General features: G+C 40.4%; 1 long non-coding RNA gene across 1 annotated transcript; it reads left to right on the forward strand.

The window, feature by feature from the left end:
• The first annotated feature begins 27 nt into the window (after positions 1-27).
• On the forward strand, positions 28-2,405 carry LOC103389992 (uncharacterized). Its single transcript, XR_522642.3, has 2 exons — positions 28-203; positions 276-2,405. It is a non-coding gene; the product is annotated as an uncharacterized LOC103389992 (long non-coding RNA).
• The last annotated feature ends 23,314 nt before the right edge of the window (positions 2,406-25,719 follow it).

Raw genomic sequence — 25,719 nt, forward strand, 5'->3', positions numbered from 1 at the left:
GCATTTTTGCCCCCCCTCCCCCCCCCCACCCCCAAAAGGTGCCGGGTCTCTGAGAGCCAAGTTTGAACTGGCCAGTGGTCCATCGAACCCCTCCACTCTGGCCGTGCAGTTCATGAACGAAGGCACCACGCTGTCTGGAGTAGACATGGAGCTCCAGGGCAGCGGGTACAGACTGTCCCTCAGCAAGAAGAGATTTGCCACAGGTGTGTATCACACTGGACCACACACACATCAAATGTTACCAAATCAAATTAACCTCTGATTGATTTTTTCAGGGCGCTACATGGCAGATTTCTGAGTTGTTCTGCTCCTTAGACACACATCAGGACAAACGTCCTCTCTTGACACACAACTCTGCAGCTTTTCTGACACGTCCTGAACCTCTTGATCCTCATGAGCACAGCTGTGCGTTTGCTCAGGAGCCAAGAATCTCACTACAATAAAACAGCACTGAGTATTGAACACTGTCTAATGAGGAAAAAAAAAAAAAGGAAAAAAAAAAAAAAAAAAGGAAGAAGATGAGCTTTCAAGAACTGTGTAGATATGGCATCTAATAATGCTCCGTCATTGGTTCATTTTTGTATAGTCTGAACCAATGACTGGACTGGATATAAATCTCTATTGTATTTGAAATCATAAAAAAAATGAAAAAGTGCACTAACAGTAATTTCTTATGCTCTTTTCCCACTTGTATCGACTTCTTTCCATCTCACCGAGCCTTTTCTGGAGGTGGACGACACGTCTCCGTCTTTTCATTTTTGAACTGTAAATACTAACACTGCCATCAGCCTTTATTCAACTCTCCAGTCACTTTTTCCTCCTGATTATTTCCAGTTTATTCCTCTTTTTTTTTATATATGATCACGTGCAATTAAGTCCTGTCTTTCTCTCACTCTCTCGTGGCACAAACTCTATCTCTAAACAGCAGTAAAGTGCTTTCAAACAAATGCAAAAAAAAAAAAAAGAAAAAAATCCTGACCTCAGTGCCTCCTCCTCCTCCTTCTCCTCCTCCTCCTCCTCCTCCTCTTTCTCTTTATTCTGCAGGCAACTAATGTGTGTCAGTGCATTTTACTCCAATCCAAGCTACAGTTCTCTGAGCTGGAGAGCACGGAGTTTTTTTAAACAGTCGCCCCTAATCAGTGATCAGTGGGTTTTTAAAGTCGTACCTGTAAAGTCAACCCCCGTCTTTGGGGCTTTTTCTTTGAGACTTTCATTCTTTCTAAACCAAACACAAAAACAAAAAAGTCTCGCAAATCTTGACATGTAAAAATGAAGAAAAAAAAGAAAACTAAAAATCAGGATTTCTTTTTTTTATTTTACTTTTAACTTTCAAGAAATGTGCCTGAATGCATTTTTTTTCTGAACATGTTTTATAAAAATGCAGCACATTTTTTGAGAAAAGCACCAACATTTGGACTGGATATATACAGAATATATAGATCTATTTTTAACTCTGTCATTTGGATACTGAAGGGAAAGTATTTCTTGTTCTTATCAGACGACTGTCTTTTGATTTTTTTTTTTTTTTTGAACTCACCCTTTAGTCTTTTGGCCTCACCGCTCAGTAGCACGCGGAAGGCAAACCTAATCAACACAATGCATGCTGGGATAAATTCCAATCTCCTGCAACTTTAGGGAAGTCGAACATGTCCACGTTTGACTCTCGGTGCTTTATTCTTCTCGTTAACCAGCAGATGCTGCTGTTGCTGCTGCACAGGCTGTTGAACATGAAGTTTGTTTGTTTGTCGTCATTTTAATCGACCTCATCTTTTCCTCGGTGTCTGTTTTTCTTCCCCTCGGACTCACAGCTGATTTTAAGCTCGTTCATGTTCTCACTAGAAAAAACTACTTGATCCATTCATTATCTCTGGTGTGTGCTGTCAAATTATTCCTGTTTGTTATGTCCCGTGACTCTTTGGGTGTCTGGTTTTAAGGGCCTTTGATATGACTTCAAAGAACCCTGTCGTCTCTTTTTGTGAACTTTAATCAGCCAAATATTTGGAAGAGGAACGAGTTTCTTTGCATTCTTAAATTGTAGCAGCAGGTGTTTGAAGAGAAACCATGACGTTCTGTGGATTTAAGGGCGGAGCGAGTGATTTTATTTTTCCCGTCTTTTAGGGAACGCCCACAGATTCTGTGGACTTGCCATTGTTAGCGAGCTGGTTCTTGCTGTCCCCGTGAAACTCTCTATACAACGTTTGAAGGCTCATTTTTACGTCACTTTCATTTTTTTCTTTCTTGATATGTTCTATTCTAAGTGCAAAATTTTGTAAATGATTCTCATAAATTGTAAATTTTTACCAATATCAGCCACTTTTTTGTCTGTACTTAATGATTTCTCGTTGTGCCTGTATCAAATGTGTAATATATGAATATATTCAAATATATGGAAATGACTACCTTAAGTGTGTTGTGTTTGTGCTGTGTGTTGTTTTGTGGGTGTCAGTTAGCTCATATTGCGGGTCTTAGTGTAGTGTGGTCGTACGGCGAAAAACAGCAATGTTTAAAAAAACACAGGGTTCAATTTGTGACGATGAAACTGTCATTGCGATGCTGGGATCAAAGGAGTCTGTTTATACAGAGTTTCCAAACCTTTGTTGTTATAAAAATATCACAAACTGTATATTTATGTATATGTATGATGTTTTTTCATCTGAAAAATCCAACAGCACAACACTAAACAAAAATATCACAAAACAGTATATTTATGTATATGTATGATGTTTTTATTGTTTCAGTTTACTGGGCCTGTTTAGTTGAACACAACGCTGATGTACTCACAGGAATTGAAGAAAGACACATGAAGAGTTGCATCAGCTCTGGCTTTTTTTTTAGGCGCCTAGTGGAATAATATTTAATTCTCCCATTATTTAAAAAAAAAAATTATATTAATATCTTCCAACAGCTATTCATATGATAAAAAAAGTTAAGTATTAAAACTAAAAAATATAAAACATAAATGACCATATTGTTCATAAAAGCGTAGAGCATAAAGGCTGGTTGTGAAGCCGTGCAGAGACATGTGTTACTAATCCAGCGTTTCCTCTGCAGCCACTTCAGGCAGTGCTTTGTGTCGACTGTAGACCAGGGTTGACAAATGAGTAGATTGCGATCTAGCACTAGATCAAAGGCAGTACTGGTTGATCAACAGTAAATAAAATTTAATAAACAAAAACACATGTAATGCTACTTTTAGATGGCAATCGCTACAGCAATAAAGTAGCGACCTCACATGAACTGAATCATATTGCTCAATACGGCTGTATGCGTTTAAGCAAAGTAGCCTAACATAATGAATATGTCAGGTATATTCAGTTTATTTAATGTTATAAATGTACGTAGATCATTTGATGAGTGGCCAAAAAAAGTCCAAGTCGAATGTAAGTTGCGCGCTGGTTACTGCATCGACTACTTGTGGCTTTTCAGACACTTGGCTATGCCTCAGTTGCTCTGGCGAAGGAGCTCCACCTCGCTGTTTGACATCAGCCGTCTGAGCTGCCTCTTCAGCAACATGTGCGAGCCATCAGTGCTGACTCTACTTTTCCCTGTCTGCCTCGCTCAGACGAACAAAGGACATCTTACACTCTGTGTGTGATGTTTTCCTGTGAAAAGCCAAAGTGAGATGTGAGAGTTGAAGTCATATCTTGGAACAGTGCTGCTCCACTGGTAGGCTCTTTGTATGTGTGGCTTTACATTTTGTACAAATGTACCATCGGGACTGACACGTCATTGCCAGAGGGCCAGCCACCATCGGCCGGCACTGGTGAAGTCTGGGTGGCTGCAAAACCCTACGGAGCCGTACACCACCACCAATGGTAGTAAAGTTGATATTTAAAATTTAAAACAGGTTAAACGAGCTAACTCTGATTTTCTGTCTTTTGCATTTATTGGTAAATGGTGTTGTTTTTGGTTGCATTACTGACACCTGTGGGTCATATTTGATAACTGTGTGGTAAAAATGCTTAAACCTGGTACAATGGGTGAGTCATTACATCAACCCAAAGGAGTAATGAATGGGTGAGTTGAGGTTAGTGTTAGGTTAGTGACAGTTTAAGGGGTTAACGTCCCTAACATGAAGGGTTTGTGCGTTTTTTTGTTTTTTTGTTTCACTTTCAACATTCATCAAGTGGACCGTATTGAACCCCGTAGCGAGCCGGTTTTGGCCCGCAGGCCTTATGTTTGACACCCCTGGTTTATGGGGTAGGATAAGGGTTTGGGCTATGATGAGGTGAGTGTTAGTACTGTATGGGCTAGTTAGGATTAGTGTTGGTTAACGTTGGAGTAAACTCTGGACCCACATGCATGTTGTGGACCTTTCCAGAACTATTTGAATCAGGGACAGTGGATTTTCAGGTGCAGTGTTTTTGAACGAGTGGGAGAGGTCCCTGAGAAAGTTCTAATGACCCGACACTAGGGGAACAAGTCAAAGTCAAACCTCGTGTGAAGAGAAACCTCTGGGCTGCAGCTCCAGTGCTCACAGTAATAAACACCTTTGGTTCCATTTGTGTAATATGATGTGTCAGAATGAAGAAAAACAGTGGTTTTATATGAGGTTAGATAACCGTTGGACTCCAGCCTTGTGGCCCTTAACATATAAAACACAACTTGATGTTTTTATACTTGGATTTATGTGCCCATTTGGAAAGCACTGCTGCATGGATTTAACAGTTACAATTACCGATAACCACCTTCTGGCCGTGACCCCGTACTCATCATCCAGCTGCAGGCCAAGTGTTGTAGGTCTCGTCATCTCCCTCTGCAGAACACACAAACAAAAGCGCTCTCATTTCCCTGTTGTCGGAGGTTTTTAAAAGAAGGATCGGTCTTGGACGGTTCACGTGTTCGGCGCGAAGCGTCACGAGCGGCAGAGTCGGCTCCGTGAAACGGCCGCAGCACGGGGAGCAGTCCGTCTTTGTTGTCCGCGCTCACAGTGATGTTTGTCCAAAAGCCCAGTGGAGCCATACAGATGAGTTATTCTACGATCCAGAGGGCGAGCCCCACATCAGTAACATTTACGGACAATTTATAATTGATGTGCCTATTTGATCTCCCTCTTCACCACAAGAAAAACCATCTGAACAAACAAGGACGGTGTAGGTTTATTGCATTAATATGGATTCCTCTGCCTCGGCCGCTCGTGCTCACTCCAAAACCCAGAAGACCTCTGTAGAATAACTCAATCCCTGAACATGTCAGACTCCTGTCCAAAGGCATCTGTCACATTTTCCACTCTGCAAGCACATCTCTGTCAACCGTTTCCCCCCCGACTATAAAAATATGAACACTATTTGGTTTGAGCACAACTGACAGGGCATTTATCACCGAGAGACGACTCAAACAAACTGCTCTGACTTCCTGGACACCAGGCCCAGCTCCAACCAGTCCAACTGAACTAATTATTATCTGCACTCTCTGCTAATGAAATGGTTTATTTTGAGACAGTGATTTTAATTCAGTTGCGTCAACTCAGAAATGAGTGAAAGCGAACGTCAAATTACAAACAAAGAGAACGAGTTAAAAGTTTCATCACATTTTTTTTTCTCCACTCTTTTTATTTATTTATTTATTTTTGTCAAATAGTCATTCTTCGCAATTGTGTAATAGTTTAGTTTAGTGTTTTTTTCACGTTGGACCCTGACACTAACTCCAGTGAGGACTACAATCATAATCATAACTTAAAATAAAACCTACGCTCAGATTGCCAGGTCTAGAAAGCAGATCATTCCTGAATAATAAGACAGATTTTATAACAATCCAGTTTTATAAGAAAAATAATTTAAAACGTGTAGCTGTCATTGAATGAGAAGTCGTCTTCTACATCGTACACTTAAAAAATGGTTGATTCAATTATAAGAACTGAACCTGGAAAAAATCTCCTGAAACTTGGACTGAACCTTATGTTGACCCACGTCTAAAATCACTGATTCCACTGTCTGATTTTGAAGAAAGAGTAAAATCTTTGGAGGTGAGTTCTTCTGCTCCTGTCTTTAATTTACAGTTATATCTATCGGCCACAGGTGTCTGAACTGTTCATGGCCCTGGTGATGAAATAATGATTGATCAGAATGATCAGAAAGTCCAAAGTGATTCTCATGATCCAAATACCGTTTGTTGGAATAATCCAGAACGACTGCCACGACACTAGTGATGGAGAAAAGTCCAGTCAGGACCTGAAGTGTCAGACACGGCAGAGGAAACGGTGAAAACAAAGAATAAAAACCTGCTGTGAGAACTCCAAACACAAACTGGAGATTGATGGTGTGTACGAGGATTCAGGGTTGGTCAGAGGAGCCAGGAGGACGGACAGAAATGTTGTCTCTGTTTGGAGAAGAGTGAATACTCGTGTAACTCAATGTGTTTTGAATTGAGATTTATGTTTAGGTTCAACTAGTTGTTCGAGGTACTTGAAGAACTTTTTTAACTTGCTTGGAGAACTGGCTTGTACAATTGTTTTCTGGATTAAAAAAAATCATATAACAATTAATTAAATTCATTAATTTTCTTCAGTTCTGGTCTGTATTTCTAACTTAATTCATTGAACTGTGTTGTTGTTTCTGCAAAGGTCAAAGATTGTGTTCATATTCATGTACAATCTTTGATCGTATTGTAGATTACCATATTAAATTACAAGACATGGTACAGTATGTTATAATATGATACGGTTCGGTTCGGTGTGGTATGGTTCATTACGGTACGTTACATTACGTTACGTATGATACGAAGCGGTACGGTACGTTTTGTTAGGGTACAATGTGGTACGATACTGTGTGTGGTGTTACGGTGCGGTACAGTGCAATATGGTACGGTACGTTAGGTACCACACAGTATGGTATGATTAAATTGAAATTATAGCAAATCCGATAGCATCGTATCATTTTGTACGAGGGTCTGTTTGTATTTTGACAATAATGATTGAGATTCTGTAACAAAAAGAACTGTTTTACGTAAAACTCAAAGATGGAAGTCACTGGCTTTAGGGTTTTTCTTTGGTTTTTAGAAGATTATGATATAAGAAATATACAAGAAAAATTAAAAAAAAAAACATTTAAAGCTGACATGTCATTAAACTTTGCTAAAAATTACTTCAGGCCTGGGAATATTTTAGCACAGATTTTTTTTTGACAATTACTTTTGGACTAATTGTACACTCAGACTGTGAGCTGTACCAGTGCTAACAGGGGTTAAATCAATGGTCCCAAACCAGCGATGATAAGGTCAGATGTAACAGGGGTTTCCTGGTGAGACGCTCAGAGTCTCCTCCTACTGGGACACCACTGTCCTGTCTGCCCTGGGGAGTGGGAGTGGACCCTTCCGTGCCAAGTCCACAGAGACACGTCACGGGCTATTTGTCACGATGTGTGTACTGAGTGTGTGTGTGTTTCGGTGGAGGAGGGTAACTGGGAAGTGGTCACATGTTAAATCCTGCCAGGGTCCTTGAGTCTTTTTTTATATCGTCCCATTTTAAAAAATGCCAATTCAATCACACACTGCTCTTTGTCTAATATGATAAAGAGACACACATGGTCCTTATAGTTTGGCTCTGACAGAACGTGGGGAAAAAAAATCACATTCAGATGTTTCCTAGTCAGGTTTAATCAATCCTAAATGATTCTTTTAAATCAGATTAAGAGTTTGCTATTTTTAGCATTTGTTGTTGATTTAGACAGGGATGAACTTTCAACAGAAATACTGTAGAAAACAAATATTTGAAAAAAACAGCAATTAATGGAAACAAATTTTAATTTTTAAGAAACTTCACCACAAGGCAGCATGATGCGCACTATGTATCTAATAATGGCGCTCCAATCCAGAGTCGATTGTCAGAGTCATTTAAACACACGGGTAAAAGGTTTTCATTTCACTGCAGCACCTAGAGTTTAAATAACATTGTGGAGCATTGAACCTTCATTTTCTGTTATTTCTGTTCCAGAAATAAACATATTTAGAAATGTTAGTTCATCTCAATTCATCATAATTAATCTTAGTAATCACGAGCTACCCTGGGATTACTAAGATTAAAAATTCCAATTGTTCAACAGCCCAGGTTTAAATGGAGTCCAAACCTGGTTCAGAGACACCAAATAGTCGAGAGAATCAAGGTCAAGTCTGCAGACTTCCAAGTCAAGAAATTGAAAAAGTGAAAAAGTTTGTGTTAGTTTGTTGTATAGATTCAAATGTCTGGTCATTTACAGACAGAGAAGGACAAATTCAGGGGTCAGAGGTCACCTTCTTCATATGAACGACTGCGTGATGCAGGTTTCTGTCACTTTCATTACTCTGTGACGAGCTGCTAATGTGTTGCTGTTGTTCTACAGTTTACAATTTGGGATCCTAGATGTCCATGTGTGATTTGGCACAGCTGGAGTCCTGGCCCAGGGGATCAATACTGGCCCAGTATGAGTCAACAGGACACACACATTTGGAGTTCTGCTTCCTCCCATAGAGGAAATGTTCGGTCCATAAATATTTGGAGTTTGCTAATTGAAAGGATCTGTGCTGCTTCAATTCTGGGGGGTTCTTTAAACACTGCTCTCATATGGATTCTGTGTACAGTTCTACGTACCTTTGTTCATTAGTGCCAAGTGAAATGAGCTGGATCTGTGGTAAACAAAGACACAAACACACACTTTCTTGTTTTTCTGCCGTCGGAGAGACTGTTAGTCAGGCCGTTGCCCCAAACTCAACCCTCCCCACTTTATCTCTGTCCTTAAATGTTCCGGTCATTCTGAGGAACGTTGACTACAGGATATATTTGACGTAGGGTCGATGGTCCCCGTGTTCTGTTCTGCAGCACACCAACCTCCGTCCTCCTTCCATTGGCCGGTCTGTTCCATGACATGGAAGGTCTGTGTAGTTAAATGTTAGCAAATGCGAGCTGCCCGCAGGGAGATGAGCAGACTGCTGTGAACCTCCACTGGAAAACATGTTTGCATGTCACTGTGTTTGCATTCCTGGTTCAAGAATCACGATCGTTGGTGTTTTGATACTGTAACGCACACACGGTCACGTCTGCTCTGCTTCAGGACACAGTAGAGGGTTCTAAATGTGAGAGCGTGGAGAGAAGAAGACTACTACAGGTGATAGTACACTGGAGCAGTAAAACTATGAACCAAGACATGTTGATATTACTGCTACTCATAGTCAAATGTTTTACCCAATACCCAGACTGAGGTTTAGTCCAGTGATTCTCAATTATTTTCTGTCATGTCCCCCCCTTGGGGACAGAAATGTTTTCACCCTCCCACCCCCCACTACCCTGCGCATTAAAATACTATTGAGAACCTGAAAACATGTATACTTTTATCTGTACAAACCACTGTATGAGGTGCTGCCACCTAGTGACTGGAGGCATGTTATTATTCAGGCATTACAGCAGTGGTACACTTACGTCCATATGCGTGCCATATTCTATTGGAAGCCTCTCCCTGCCCCCCGACACCCCCCCCACGGGAGCCTGCCCCACTATTTGAGAAGTACTGGTTTAGTGTTTAGTGGTTAGCTGTTTAATAAACGTTGACTCCTGGAACCTTCCTGATCTAGGCTTAACCTGAATTGTTTGTTTACAATTAATAAGCTGAAAATGCACAGCAGTGTCTGGTAAAGAGTTCCCGCTCATGTTGCAGGACATATGTAATAATATTTTGAGCATTCTGGATTTAACTTTTATAAACTGACCTTATGAATAAACGTCTGTTCTCACAAGGTCAGGGTTAGATGATTATCTAAGGTTAAACTGTTTTTAGTTTATTTTTTTGATTTATTTCACTAAGAAAAGAGAAGTGGGAGGATTCAAACCTGCAGTTCTGTCTGAAAAACCGTCCAGGATTTAACATTAGACAATGAATAATAAAATGTTCTAATGTGAAAAAAAAACGGATTATTTTATGTATTAGTTGATAAACTAATTTCTAACCTGATAGCTCGTGCAAAAAAAAAACTAATTTCTAACCTGATAGCTCGTGTGAAGGAGAACTTCAGGCTAAAATCAACATCATTGCAATAGATATCTGTAAAAGTTCAACGTAGATTAACTGTTTAAATATAAAAAATGAATGTTCAGAAGTTCAGAAATACTTCAGACTCGTCATGAAAAAGGACCAGTTACTGAACCCTTGACTGACTGTCATTTGAAGCATGCTGCTGTTGCACAGCTCTACATATAAAACCCTTCTGCCTGAACATGAATTCTCTGACAGTAGCGTGGGCCTCTGACGCCCTGCTGCCTGTGTTAAAGGCTCTTTAAAAAGGGTTTCTGCGTGCTACAGGCCTACGTGTGGCTTTAGCTGTGTGTGCAGCTCATTTACTCCCCGACGCTGACACGTATAGCGTGATGCCTTTTTAAGCCCTTCCATTTCTCATGCTCGACTTATTGTTCAACTACTGCAGCCTGGGCTGTCGCTGATATGTTATGCACAACAGTGCAGCCGGGAGACGTGTCTGTGTGAAATGACATGTGACACGGCTGGATTTGGGATCCCATTTGGAACATGCTGGATTCTCACCTTCCCGCTTTTTCTCTCAGACTTTGAACACACCAGATTGTCTGTCCTGGACCTGGGAGCTCACGTTATGCTCTGTGTGACTCGGTGACATGGACAAGACTGAATTATTAACAAGAACATTGTTGTATTCACTTGATTGACTCTTTATGAATGTTATTTTGAACAACATCTATCACAAACTATGGACTAACTATCCATCCATCCATCCAACCATCTATCCATCCATCATCCATCAATCCATCATCCATCCATCCATCATCTATCATCCATCATCCATCCATCATCTATCATCCATCAATCCATCATCCATCATCCACCATCCATCATCCATCATCCACCATCCATCATCCATCATCTATCATCCATCCATCCATCCATCAATACATCCGTCTATCTAGCCATCCAGCCATCCAACCATCCATCCATCATCCATCCGTCCATCCGTCCATCCATCCAACCATCCAACCATCCATCCATCAATCCATCATCCATCCATCCATCATCCATCCGTCCATCCGTCCATCCATCCAACCATCCAACCATCCATCCATCAATCCATCATCCATCCGTCCATCCATCCAACCATCCAACCATCCATCCATCCATCATTCATCCATCATCCATCATCCACCATCCATCATCCATCATCCATCAATCCATCATCCATCCATCCATCCATTCATCCATCCATCCATCCATTCATCCATCCATCCATCCATTCATCCATCCATCCATCCATCATCCATCCGTCTATCTATCTAATCTATCTTACATAAAGACACTTGCTCTTTACCCAGAATGCAACATGTTGAAACAAGAAATAGAACAAGGCTGATAAGAAAAGGCCAGGACAGGGTGGAGGGGTGGGGGTGCTGGGGGGAGCGTGTTCAAACCTCCCAGTGTCTCACTGGCCTCATTAGAACAGACACAGTTTGCCAGAGTTGATTTCCTGTTAACCACACGATGTCTTTACACTTGGCCTCCAGTGTTTCTGGCCCATTACACTGATTACACTGCAATTAATCTCTGTGGAACAGTTCAACTCACTACATTCGTAGCACTGTGTCATGTGACCAGGGTTAATTGTCTCACAGATGAAAATTAAACCGTAAGGTTAGAAGTTTCTCAGTGTTTAATACACTTCCTGTTAATAAGTCGGGGTCTCGTGTTTTACGGAGGGAAACCACCTGAGCGGACCGTCGTACGGATCGTCACGTATTTTCCCACCTGTTTCTACACACAGTGTGGAGGGAACATTATGGCACACGTGCGTTTTTTTAAAATACATTTCTCACCACTAATTGCAGGAGCATGTTTATTTGAAGTCCAATTAAGTTTCATCTGTCCGACCGCACTCCGAGACAAAGCGCTGCATTCCTTTGGCGGAAAGTTTTGTGTTTTTAGAAGATTACTCCCAGCAGGTTTCCAGTAAAGTAACTCTGTCTAATATAAAGAGACAGTGGGAATAACACAGTTAACCTGAGGTGGTGGGTCCAAAACGTCGTCTACTCCGGATAGCTGACCCCTCCCCCACACTTTTTACAGCTATTGCCTCAGGACTACACTGACCTTTATGATCTAAACTCCATAAAAACTACCATCATCCACCGATTGAATACATTCACAAATAATTTCATCCACCGATTGAATACATTCACAAATCAGTACAGTACAAAAAAAAAAGAAAAGAAAATATTGACTTTGAAATGTCATTGCCTTGCTGCACCGCTCCCATTCCGCAAAAGCTCCATGCCCTCAAAGGGAACCCGCCCCTCAGTTTGGTAACTACCGACTTAAGTAACTATAAGCTGCTAACCTTCATGTCTGTGAAGTCTCATTCTTCCAGGTCATGTTATCCAACGAGTCCAGTTGCCAACAACTATCCTTCATCTTGTTACGTTGTTTGTTTTTATCTGGTCTTAGAGTTTCCCCAAAGTTACAGATGAATAGAAAGACAGTCGATCACGACCTCTTCTCATCTCTCCACCTTTCATCTTGTCCCTGTAAAACTACTGCACTGCATCAGCCTCACACTGGTTATCTGACATGTCTACAAATCCACTGGTAGATGGTATAGTCCAGGGGTCTTCAACCTGTGGCTCCTGAGCCACGTGTGGCTCCCCAGTGTTTTTTTGAAGTTTTCTCCTTGTTAAATTTTTTTTGACAATGTTTGTGAATGGATCAGATGTGAGGCTGTTTACCATACATTCCCAGCTCATAGATCCCATTGGCTGGTTGCTGTAGACGCTGACTTATCAAGAACTGACTCAAGATGCTAGTGAGACATGCTATGACATGTGGTTTGGGATAAAGTCGTCGAGATGAGGTTGGACATGTGCGAGAGTAAGAACAGGGGTGTCCACACTTTTTTTTGGCTCAGAAGCTACTTTTAGCTATTCAAATGACCAGGCCAAAGCGATACATATTAAATATATTTTATATATATATTTAAACTTAAATATATATATATTAAATATATATATATTAAATATATATTTAAACTTAAATATATATTGACTCATATAAACTGAACATACCTTATATATACATTATATATTAGGGTACTAATTAAATGCATGTAACTGTTTGGCACAGTATATGGAGCAGTATATGACACTACTACACACAATATAATTATATTTACATTTTAATTTTCTTTGCGATCTACAGGTAGATTCCGTGATGAAGTGGACATGTTGTAAAACAAGATCCAGATTAGGTCCAGATTAGGCCAAAAACCATATAGTCCAGATAATCTGCTGTGGTGACAGTGTTGAAGGACAAACACATTGACTAAACATGAAAGTAAATGTTCTCAAGAATGGTTTGAATACTATATACAAATGTATGTGTGTGTGTGTGTGTGTGTTCACCTTCTGTGGTGTTGATCAGATCTTAACCTCCAGTGTGGTTTGATAACTGCCTAAGTAAAAAAATTCAGTGTCTCTGTTATGTTTCTTTTTTTCTTTTTTCACTCCACAACACAGTTTGGTTTTTGCCTTCCTCCGACACATAATGTAACCATAATAATTATGTATGAAGTCATAAAATCCACAGAGATGAGACTCCCTGGAAGAAAACCTCATTGAAATGGAGATTTATGGACACACTCAGCTCTATCTGAGGGCCGCAAGGTCCTGGAAACTCTGAGATACTGTATTTATTTTTAGAAAAAGTCTTTCTGGCACATACACACATGTACAGTCTCTCTCTCTCTCTCTGTCTCCCACACACACACACTTAAACACATGCACGCACACACTCTCATATTTATCCTGTGTCTTGTCTTGTTGTCTCTCAATAGCAGCACAAACCGCTGTACATACCCATTAAACGTTGGCAGAGGAAAAGCAGACGGCCACTTAAAAACTGAAACAAACATGGAGACAATTTACCAGAGATACTTAAAAAAAAAAAAAAAAAAGAGGGTTTACTTTTTCAAATGCTCCGTGCTGCAGGAAATAAACATCAAAAGAAGGAAGAACAGCCTCAGGGACGCTGAACGATTGTTTGCAATTTCTCTTCATCTTGCCAGCATTGTTCATATTTGTGTGGGGTATTTAAAGAGACCGTGAAAATCGGACGATCACCTCAGCATGAGTTTCTAAAAATGGCACTTTAACACACCAGGGGACCTGTAATAATAATAATAATAACAACAACAACAATAATAATAACAACAATAACAACAACATCAACAATTATAATAATAATAACAATGATAATAATATTAATAATAATGGACAGATTACTTTATTGTTGTCAACTGGACATGACGTGATGTGGGTCACATATGCTGACCACTTACCACATATGGGCAGTTAGTCTCCACAGTTTAATGCACCTCCTGACCTAACCAACCTGTTGGGGTTGTATTTTGGGCAGAGGGTAGATTTCTATTTTTTTTTTAATTTTTAGGCTGGTTGGTTTTGGTTAAATGAGTGAGAAATGAGATTAAGAAGATTACGCTCGGTTGAGTTCACAGGAAAAGCACAGAAAGTACAGAAGTGTCGGTGCACCACACGGGGGCAGAAATACTGAGGAAATCAATGACTACCGTCACTGAGGGCTGTAAGTCAGGTGCTCAGACTACAGTCAACCCTACCAATGATAATAATAATAATAATAATAATAATAATAATAATAATGGCAAAAAAAGAGAATAAGTGGAAAGTAAGTTGAAGAGAAAAGTTCTTTCTTTCTCTCTCTCTTTCTTTCTTTCTTTCTTTCTTTCTTTCTTTCTTTCTTTCTTTCTTTCCTAAATCATTACATTTAAATCGATCCCGTTTACGTGCCTGTTCACACGTGTGCGTCACGCATATATTACTCCGCGATAGGACACCGCTGTAAACTGACCTGAAAAAAAAAAAAAGATGACAGAAATAAATGTATAATTTAAACATTTCTCACAGGTGCAAACACACGAACACACTCATCAAATTTTTTTTTTTTTTCCTTCGTCTTTTTTTTAAATAATAAAATTAAACGTCACTTTTGTGAGTAAATGAATAATAAACAAAGTTAACGTAAAAAAGTGACGTTACGTATTTAAATAAAATAAAAATAAAAGTATAAACTCGTTAAAAACGCAAATTATATCAATTAGGTTAAGACGGTAAAAACATTTATAATTCAATTAAACAATTTAGAAATTATCTCATAATATTAAAAATAATGCGTTGTCCGAACATTTAATTAATTTATCTGGAAATCTAATCTGGAAAATAAGAAGAAAAAGAAAAAGAAAAAGAAGAAGAAGAAGAAGAAGGAGAAGAAGAAGAAGAAGAAGAAGAAGAAGAAGAAGAAGAAGAAGAAGAAGAAGAAGAAGAAGAAGAAGAAGAAAGTAAAAAATCCCAGCAGTAGAGAAAACAGGTCAGGACCTCCTCCGAAGTGCGTAGATCTGAAACCGCAGCGCAATATGACTGTCATTATTTTTACAGCACAGTAAAAAATGCGGGTGGCCGACAAGGCCCATTATTCCAGAATTTTCGGTGCAATGGAGACGATTTATGAAAGTGTTCTGGAAAACACTAGAACGATAACAACACGTCACATAAAAGTGAAGAAGAAGAAGAAGAAGAAAAGGTGTGCGGAAGTAGTGGAACTATTTAGACGACAGGAGGAAACGATTTGATTGGTCCATCCAGCAGTTTGTATCACGAGTGTAGGAACTGTATAAATATACATATTTATTAATATATTTATGTATGTGTGAAATATGTGTGTTTACGTCTTTAAGTGTGTTCTCACAACCTTTAAGGTATTATAATTGTTAGGATAAAGATGGTAGGAAACGTGTATGTGTGTGTGTGTGTGTGTGTGTGTACTTATGGCTTTAGGTGTGTGTTTCCTCACCACTTCTGGGAGAGTTAAGTGTTGGGAAAAAAGGAGAAGATGTTTCCTAATGCCGGTGTGTTTATGTTTTTTCATTTTTTTCTTTACCAAAAGAGGAATTTTAATCAACAGGTTGTTAAGATTGAGTTCAGATAAAGGTTGTCATATTTCCCCCCCAAACTGTATTTTGTAAAATTCGACAGATATTTTCAATTTTGTATGTAAATATAAATGTATATACTGTATATATTACATCCCTTTGACGTGTGTCATAAACACAGCGGTGACAGCAGCAGGTGTTCTCTCCATCACCTCTTTGATTATCAGTCTGTACCGTTGAGCCACTGTTCTGTGACGGAGCTCGATAAACAGCGCCCCCTTCGTCATTACACTCCCATCTAAACATCTGTAGATGGAGATTTTAGGAAGAAATAAAAAAAAACCAAAAACCCCGAAGAGTCAGATAATCCCTGGAGATCTTGATTAGACAAGGTCAATTACTGCTGACCTCCACTGTTGTGTGTGTGTGTGTGTGTGTGTGCTGGCAACAAGTAGATAAAGCTGTTGTTTGCGTTGTCACACCGCTGTTCTCCCATATGGTCGACATCATTAGAATGAACAGGCAACTCTCCACCGTCTGAAATTGGTGTTTAGTCTGAAGCTTGAGCTCATTGTTTGAGGAAACGGTGCCGTGACGCTGCGCCCAGTGAGGAGCTTTGTTTTGAGTGGCCAAACACTACAACATATTATGTCTGAGTCTGAGCACCAACACAGAAATAACCCCCGACATGTCGGTGGATGTGCACGGAGCACGTCTATTTTCTGCTGTTTGTTCCGACTCCTGTGACTTTACGTTGATGTTATTGTCGTTTCCCGGCATCTTTTTTAAACCCCGGGCTCTGAGGGAAACAGTTTTCACCCCAAAGACCACATGTTTTCTGTGAATGCACCGTGAGAACACACATATTCTGGAGGTATTGTACAATGTCAGTCATAAATTCCCTGCAGTTTCAGCTGCGTGTATTTACCATGTCAGCGCAGTAAATAAATAAGGTTGTGTTTCCAGGTTGCTCCTTCTCGTAGGCTCACGTCTTTTACTGCTAATAAACTCAATGTGCCGTATTATTATAGGCCCAATGTATTATTCTAAGTCAGCACGTCATCACCTATAGCTCTGCCATTAAAGGCTTTGTTGTATCCCCAAAAGGAGAAACACATGTTCAAACTGAGCACCACACACAACGCCACGGGGCGCAACCTGTTGCCTGTGAGCCTTCATCATGGATTACAGCCTGAGAGCACACACACAGTGGAGCAGGGGGCGTCCCCACTTTTTTTGGCTCGGGAGCAACTATTTAAATGACCAGGCTGAAGTGTGTGAAATGTTAAATATATTTATACTCATTTAATGTAAACCATTGTTTTCCAAAGACTGGGTCGTGGCCCTCAGGTGGGTCACAAGAGATTTTTTTTTGGGTCGTCTCATCGCAACAGCTATCTCCATCCGACCTCAAAATAGCTACAGGTTTAAAAGCTCCCCCTGTGGTTAGGGCTAAAACTGCAGTAATACTAATTGTCCAGATATCACTCGGTCAACGATAAAATATCCTCATTAATGTTCAATTATAGTCAAGTACACCTTTATTTTGTGATTTACGAATAAAGGTTCATGACTTTTAAAATATGGGTTCCCAGAAAAAAAAAGTTTGGGAAACACTGCTGTAGACTGAACGTACTTTAGATGTACATGTGGTACTGGTTAAATACACATAACTTTATGGTACAATATGATCCAATTCCTACAGTGTATGGTCACTACTACACACTATGGAGGTACATTTACACAGATTTTTAATTTTAGTAGCTCTTGATCTACCAGCGTTCTTCATCTGACACCGTGATGTGGATGAGTTTGACCGTAAATGTGTGTGTGTGTGTTTTAGATTCATTGATATATAATCTAAAATAGTAAAATGAAGAGATTTTGAATTTATTTTTATTTTATATGTTTTGTGTCCGATACGTTTCATACATTTTACTTGTTGTCGTTCTTTGCTGTGTACTTTTTGCTCTTGCTGTACTTTAATATCCTGTTGAAGATGTCAGTTATTGTTGACACCTGCTCAAACTAGTCTTTAAACTGACACTGTTTATAATCACAACAATCCGAAGCATCTATCATACAGACTGTTTTTTTTAGGTAACTGTGTGTATTTTGGATGAGTCAGTACTACTTCTTACCTTGAACCAAAATGAGTCTGAATACATTTGTGAATCCTGTCAAAACTCCCTCCTAAGAACCTGTTTTTTGGCCATTGAACAGGTTCTCTGAGGATAATTACCCACAATCCATGGCTTTTTAATAATAAGACATCAGGTGTAATCAGTTGTCATGACTTCCTGTCAGTAACAGCTGACCCCACTGTGGACATGTGGACTTCTGCTGCGCTGACCTCTGATGAAGGCATGGAGTTGACTGAAAAAAAATCCTCCAAATCCTTATAAAAGTATTTGTTTTTCTCTGGATGTTTTCTTGACACTGGTGTTTGAACAAATAAAGGGGCGAATGTTTCGTAACTAAATAAAAATACAGACATTTTTACACAGCTGATGTACAACCTGACCACTTTTAGGAGGAGCAGCTGACCCTCAGATACTGAGAATCTGGACTCCCATAAAAGGCTTTTGACAGACAAGGGAGAGACAGAGAGAGAGAGAGAGAGAGGGAGGGAGAGAGGGAGAGAGGGAGGGAGAGACCCATTCACATTTCCTCCATGTCCCTGATGATTATTTTTAGCTGCTGAAAGTGGCTGTTTTCAAAATAAGTTCCTGGCCGTATATATCAAACGATCCCAGTGCCACAGTGGTGGGCTGCACTCCGCGTCTGCTTTCATTCCACCGTGCGCGTGTGTGTGTGCGTGCGTGTGTTTGTGTGTGCCTCTATACGTAAGAGCATGTGCAACTACGGGGCATGGAGACGCGGGGGACAAATGGATACCACGTTTGCAGGAAAACACGCTGGAGGCACGGGAAAAACTTTGTTGTTTATGAAGAACACGTGAAACCAATCAATTCTGAATTATCTTCCTGTTGTTCCAGCTTTTGTCGTTTGCAGTTTTCAGTTCGCTCGCCAGCAGTGTCACCACCCAGTGAGCAGGTCTGTGTGTGGAAGGTAGAGAGAGTTTACTGGCCACACACACACACACACACGTATACGTATAGTTTATACAAACAGTGAACTCACTTGATCCTGCACATGGACGTTGTTCAGTGTTTGTGATTGTTTTGTCTTCCTCAGATAAAAGTGGTCACACTTTAGAGTAAACCTCTGCTCAAAGCTGCTCAAAACACACAGAGATATTTTACCAACTTTTTTTAACCTTTAAAATGGACGGCACACAGCAATACTTTCATGATGGTTGTGTTTTTGCTCTTTGTTAATCTGCTCGATACACACACACACACACACACACACACACACACACACACATGCAGACATGTTTGTGAGAGGAGCATCTAAACCACAAGAGGATCAGATAAATTGTCAGGCCACAGGAAATGATTTGCAGACCTTCCCAGCATAATCAACCATTTACATAGTCATCCTTTTAGAGAGCTGGGCTACACACACACACACACACACACACACTCACCCTCTCTCTCTCTCTCTCTCTCTCAGCTCACACACACGTTTAGAGATTGAGGCTGCGATGCCTTCGCTGTGTTTTTCGGAGCTAATGTGGCAAAACTATCAGCTGCTCTCAGGTCGTTTTTCCTCCTTATTGACATTAAGCTGCTGTAAATCTAAGTGGCCCTGATAAAGTCATCTCCCTCCCTGTCTCCCCCCCTCTCTCTCTCTCTCTCTCTCTCTCTCTCACCGCTCCCTCCCACTCGCTCTAATAACTTTCCCATTGCATTTCTTTTCCCCCAGTCAGGCTCTGTGGATCAGCGGACGCTCAGTCAGGGTCGCAGTCGTCATCTGCGGTGTTATTGGAAATAACCACGGATGTGTAATGGACCACAGTGGAACTGACTGTGGACACGTGCAAAGATCTGCAGGATGAGGCTCTACATATGATGATATGATTATACCTGCAAATACATTGTTTAGCGTTAGCGTTTCAATTGTTTCTGCTCGGGGAAGTTTCCCAGTGGAAAATAGAAGTAATGGCCGTTAATTCGACATGACGGAAAAACGCGGAAATAACAAAGAGAGATTTGTGGCACAAGAGCAGCATTAAATCTGAAAAGAAAAAAAATCAGTATAACGAAAGAATGACCACTTTTGATGCATTGATAAAAATAAAAAAAAATCTTCTTTGTAGGGCACAATGTTGAACTTAATATTGTAACAAGAAATAGTTGTAGAAGTATGAAGACTATGATGTATGATGTGTGCCCAGTGGGGGATTTAATATTGTAACAAGAAATAAGTATGAAGACTGTGATGTATGATGTGTGCCCAGTGGGGGACCTGCCCCGTACTTTGGAAACCACCAGTCAAAGTAAACATCCGTTTTCCTGTGGATCACATTTAGATTCTGTCACATCCAGCAACGATTGTACTTTTGAATTGAATAGGACATTTTCAAAGTATTACCTGTCATTTCTGGATACACAAAGCATATAGTACAATTTACACCAAGTCGCTACCAATGCAGTAAAAAGTACTACTCTAATCCTAACAGGGTTCATACAAATAGAACTCTAGAAATAAACATACATAAAACAACAATGTACCCAGAACTTATGAGTTTATCTGTACTTTTAAATAATGTCGGAACAGATTTGGCAACAACAACAACAACAACAATAATAATAATAATAATAATAATAATAATAATAATAATAATAATAATAATAACTGCATTTCAAAGTTCCAGTAAAGCTGATTTGCAGTTTGGGAGGTGATTAATCCGTGATGCGTTCACTTTCCCAGATGGTGAAGCAGCGTTGCTGCTCAGATGAAGTGAACCTGAATAGACAGAGACTCACTTATTGACTGAGCAGAGCTCCATCAGGGCCGTTCTCTCCCTGCTCCCAGGTTTCTGCTCCTGCCCTGTCAGTAAACACAACAGTAGGTATAACATTTCACACTAACAGAAATTAGAAGCAAGGAGAAAAGTAAACACGGGAGAGTTTGGGAGCCGGCTATTTTGGAAAAGAAATCCTGTGTTTGTATTAATATTTCACCTCTGGGAAAACTCCTGTCACTGGCAATTTAAAGGGCGTGCGGCCAACATTATGTCAATTTGCTATTATGCTGGTATTTATGACTTTATTGAATTAGGGCAGAGAGTCTGTGGTGGGTCGGTGGGCTGGGGGGGAGGTGGGAAACAAAAGGAGAGAAAGAAAATGGCCGGTTTGGAGTGGGGACGGAAAAAACGGGACTTATTTTTGTTTCAAATGTGTTTCCGTCCACATATGGTCCTTGTTTTGGCCTATATACCAAGAATCTCAGAGGTGACCCCTGACCCGGCTCCTCAGACTGACATGATTTTGGCTGTCTCACTCTAAGTTCAATTCGACCCCATGTCCCCAAAGTTCAAGGGTCAACTCCAGGGAGCAGCAAATTAACCCAATGTGTCAAAGCTGGCATGACACCATGTTCAGCCGAGCCCTGCTCTTTAACTACCCTCCTCCTCCTCCTCCTGCTCCTCTTCCTCCTCCTCCTCCTCTTCTCCACTGGCCTGCATCTATGCTAATATTAAGCCGTCTTGTCCCGTCGTTCTTTTTCTTTTTTTTTCTCTGGGTTACATTAAACTCTAGCTCTCTTCAAAGTTTATGGTGTGTGACTAATTTTCCACCCCTTAACCCCTGTCATCCTTTTCTGCTGAAATCCCACCCTCTACATGGCAATCACTCCTCTCCTCCTGTGTCTCCTTTTCTCCTCTGACATCTTCTTTCTTTCAGGACCACCATCTGATCTCTCTCCCTCTCTCAGTCCAATTCCTCCTCTCTCTCCCTCTCCCTCTCCCTCTCTCTGCGTCTCCCTGCGGTTAAAGACGTTTCAGTTCAGCTGTCACAAATTATGTTCGCCTGCCCAGCTGTCAAAACAGGGGGGGGTGTCCCTTTCATTCCACCTCACATGCTACGAAAGGAGATAGGAGGGAGGAGGGCTTTAACGCTCGTGTTTGGACACAAGCAATTATCTCTAATTATTGTTTTTCTTTTCTGTTTTCCTGTCCCAACGGAGGTCCGACGAGACGAACATGCAATAATCCGCTCCAGTCGTCCAGGATCAGCGGGCCTGGGAGTCCGGGCTCGGTCCTGGGATTCTGGAGGCTTTCATCTCGCTGTGAATTAGGAGTTGATTCAAACATAGTATGATTGGAGAATTAACCCCTGGGACCCAGCCTTCAATGTGCTCAGCTAAGAGATTATACGTGTTGACGGCAGGCTTTTATACGCACTGGCCTTTTAAAACTTCAGCTGTTAAATCAAGGCAGCGCAGCACGCACATCCAACTTTTTCACATCTTTTGGGGCTCATCAGACAGACTCCTGGTACGTTATGTGTTTGTCTTTCCTGGCTGAAATCTTTCTGGCCAATACCAGGAGTCGCAGCTTCACCAACGGTGGCGTTCATGCTCAGAGCTGCAGGACTCTCATCAGGCTCTCCACTGGAAGTTTATTATTCGATGTGCAGCTTAAGGTTCCCATGACCGTCACTGAGACTGTGGGATCCGGGCTCTCTCTCCAGTGCATGTGAATACATGTGGACTGGTGCACACAAACATGCACATCAGAGCAGTTACGTGCAGTTGATGTTAGACCAACGAGATCATCCCAGAGATTGTAATAATTTGAGTGTGAGGCTGACAACTTTGGTGGTCCGCGAAGACTTCTGAGGGACAAAAAAAAAAAAAACTTGTCCGTTTTTTTGCAGACCAGTGCAACATGTTGCATGCATCCTTTGGTTTTGGCAAGAGAGGGAAACCAAAGGATGTTTGGGCCAAACATGAAACCACAAATCTCAAATATGGGTGTCAGGGGCAACGTCAAAAAGGAGTCCAGACACACGAAAAAGGACGACACAAATCTAAATGATCATTATAGGAAACATAGAACAGAACACTTTTAAAGTTCATGTGTCTGCTTTTAGCATCACCTCCGATCACATGTTGTCTCTCACTGTCATGGAAATGTTTCCTGTTGAGAGGCTTCAAACCACATGAAAGGCTACACATGCTGCATTTCAATGACAAAACACTGTGGTGATGTCACTCTGTCGCAATGGCCTCACTTGGGGATACAAAGTAAATCAAAGAAAACTTTTTCTTTCTGGAGAAAACTTTCCATTTTTTTTCAATCCTCAAAATAATAGTAATAAAAAACTGCTCCATTTACCGGCGTCACATGAGGACAGGAACCAGTGTCGACACACAGTTATTTGTCAGGTCGGTACCAAGACTAGATGAAGTCGACTGAAGCTTGTGTTCTGCACGGGTGTGTCCTTGGTTGAACATGTCTTGTGCTGGGGAAACTCAGGCGAAAGTGAAACTGTCAAACAATAGATTAGAATAAATTACGGCTGTCAAATGATTACAATTGTTAATTTGATTAATCACAGGGATAAGCTGTGGATTATTCATGCTTAATCGAGATCCAAAAATATATTCACTAAAACAGGGAGACAAATAACGGCGGGTTTAAAACCTGAGTCTATCTGTGACTAATTTAAATGATAGACTGATTAATATGAGAAATTAAAAAATATATAAAAAGAAAAAAAANCTGTAGGTAAATATATAAAAAATATATAGAAAATATATATGTAAATATATAAAAGTATAACTCAATCTTAGCTTCTTTTCTGGTGTAGTTTTAAAGGATTTTAGTCATTACCCTGCATCTTGACGGTGACTTGACTTGTATGTGTCAATAGTTGCTTTCTTTTAGCAAAAAAAAAGAAAAAAAAGAAAAAGAAAAGTCTAGTAGAATATGGATTAAAGCTGTGGCCTTACTCCTGTGAATTATAGTATATATTTAATATTTTTTGTATTGTGTCACCTGACTCTGCACAGTTGTGTGGTCCAGATGGTCACAAACTGTGGACTGTTGGCAGATGTGGTCGGTACGTTATACCATCACACCACGGTGGGTAGATGATGATGATACTTATACCAGCAGACGAGGCAGGATCCAAACAGACTCAAGGATGTGGAAACTATGAAGCAGCCTTGAACAATTAGCGAAGCCGCTACATTTACTAATTTCCTCATCAGCAGCAACTCTCCGTAGCCTTGTAATAAAGTGTTAGCCGTGCAATTGGACCTGACAGTTACTGGAACCTGAGGTTTTTATTGCTCTGTGAAATCATATTTCCACAGCACGACACTGTGGAATATTTCCGTTCACAGATACTAATTGGTATTAATGACAGCCAACGTATGTGGATGCACCTGCGGCTTGATCGACGCTGATCAAAAACCTTTAAATAAACAGAGATATTTGATCATGAAAAGTTATAAATGTTGACGTTTGACATTACGAGGGAATTATGAGCTGTGTTTTACAGGTAGCGTGGAAATATGTAATTAAAAAAACGAAGAAAAATCGGAGGATTTTTCTCTTGTGTGGTTTAAAGGCAAAACTTTCAACGTGGCCATTGTGACAAACCCAAACTTCACATGGCATTTAATTCATGACTAGCATGTAATGCACATTACTCGGAGCGCCGAGTTAAGTATATATGGTGCGTTTGCACATGTAGGAGTGCACGCTTCTTTTAGTGTGGAACCATTTTGCCTCTGTAAAAGTCATCTGTGTCACTGAAATTCACTAAAGCAAGTCTAACATCATAGAATTATGAGCTTTCCATGTGTTCGATGGACTGAGGACTAAATGCTCCCCACGGGGGTTTCCCCCCAGAACAAAAATGGGACATGTGGAACAAGTGCCTGTAACATCACTGCTTATTTAATCAGGGCTAGGACTTTAGCATGCTAATTTCAAATCCGTAATTTCTGCAACATTAGAAACACTACTGCAATTAGTCCAGAGGTCTTTGTGTTTGTTTTCTAAACCTTCCTGATGAGAATTTGGACAAGACTATGGCTGTGTGCAACAAAGCTTCACTGCAGCTCTGCACTGCAATGATACAGTCTCACTACAGCGTTAGTGTGAGGCTAGAGCTAACGTTAGCCACGACAAACGGTGCAGCCAGACCATGAAAATCTTAATTATCATATCTGTAACTGTTACACTGAAGTAGACAGATGAAAAATACACAGATACAAATTAAACAATCACTCACCATCCATATGATTTGAATAGAAAACGTTCTCTATTGGATAAAGATGTAGTTCTTCAGAATACATTTTACTACAAATCCAATCAGTTTGATTATTTTCTCAACAAGGCCCAACACTAATTTTAATCAGACTTAGCAAAACCACATGAATTAAAGCTGATCTTTTTTGTGATTGTGTAATCTAAGTCGGTGCTTCAGGAAACGTAATCATTCAAGAGGTCAGTTTTCAATCCGGCCAAACTGTTCAGAGGGTACTTTCTCTGAGGCGTTTGCTGAAACCCAAACAGTGAAAATCAATGTTTGTCCAAAAAGAAAAGAAAAAACATTTCTTCAGTGTAATACTTGATGACATCTCATATTAGATTGCAAAACAAAATCGAACAAGGGATTACTGTTACTTAGACAGAAACAGCTGACCATCTGACCAGAGGAGTGTAAGGACGCCTTTCACGACTTTGTCCTTTGGTTCATGATGGAGATTCTTCAAACCATGGTCTTCTTTGTAGGTTCCTCATTGTAGGAATTCCACTTTGTTCATTTGGTTGCCCGTCACTACTGAATCATCTATCTATGAGCAACAATCAGTCTTCCAACCCACTAGGTGGCGCTGTCTTTAACTTAAACAATG

The sequence above is a fragment of the Cynoglossus semilaevis genome, chromosome 14 (assembly GCF_000523025.1).
Source record: "Cynoglossus semilaevis isolate Cse_v1.0 chromosome 14, Cse_v1.0, whole genome shotgun sequence".
Lineage (NCBI taxonomy): Eukaryota > Metazoa > Chordata > Actinopteri > Pleuronectiformes > Cynoglossidae > Cynoglossus > Cynoglossus semilaevis.